This window comes from Mizuhopecten yessoensis, unplaced genomic scaffold (assembly GCF_002113885.1).
Source record: "Mizuhopecten yessoensis strain PY_sf001 unplaced genomic scaffold, ASM211388v2 scaffold10569, whole genome shotgun sequence".
In the NCBI taxonomy this organism is placed as follows: domain Eukaryota; kingdom Metazoa; phylum Mollusca; class Bivalvia; order Pectinida; family Pectinidae; genus Mizuhopecten; species Mizuhopecten yessoensis.
This window is the reverse complement of record NW_018408612.1, coordinates 51591-52140: the sequence shown is the minus strand read 5'-3', so window position 1 is coordinate 52140 and position 550 is coordinate 51591. Positions and strand designations below refer to the sequence as shown.

General features: G+C 46.9%; 1 protein-coding gene across 2 annotated transcripts in view; it reads right to left on the bottom strand.

The window, feature by feature from the left end:
• LOC110461125 (endonuclease 8-like 3) overlaps positions 1-550 on the bottom strand; it is a 31186-nt gene that overhangs the window by 13036 nt on the left and 17600 nt on the right. The window lies entirely within an intron of this gene.

Below are 550 nucleotides of genomic sequence, written 5' to 3'. Positions count from 1 at the left end.
TTCCCCTCATCTACATCACTGTACTTAGTTCCCCTCCTCTACACCGCTGTACTTAGTTCCCCTCCACTACACCACCGTACTTAGTTCCCCTCATCTACATCACTGTACTTAGTTCCCCTCATCTACATCACTCTACTTAGTTCCCCTCCTCTACACCACTGTACTTAGTTCCCCTCCTCTACATCTCTGTACTTAGTTCCCCTCCTCTACATCACTGTACTAAGTTCCCTTCCTCTACATCACTGTACTTAGGTCCCCTCCACTTTATCACTGTACTTAGTTCCCCTCCCCTACACCACTGTACTTAGTTCCCCTCATCTACAGTTCCCCTCCTCTACCTCCCTGTACTTAGTTCCCCTCCTCTAAATCACTGTACTTAGTTCCCCTCCTCTACACCACTGTACTTAGTTCCCCTCCTCTACATCACTGTACTTAGTTCCCTTCCTCTACATCACTGTACTTAGTTCCCCTCCACTTTATCACTGTACTTAGTTCCCCTCCACTACACCACTGTACTTAGTTCCCCTCATCTACATCACTGTACTTAGTT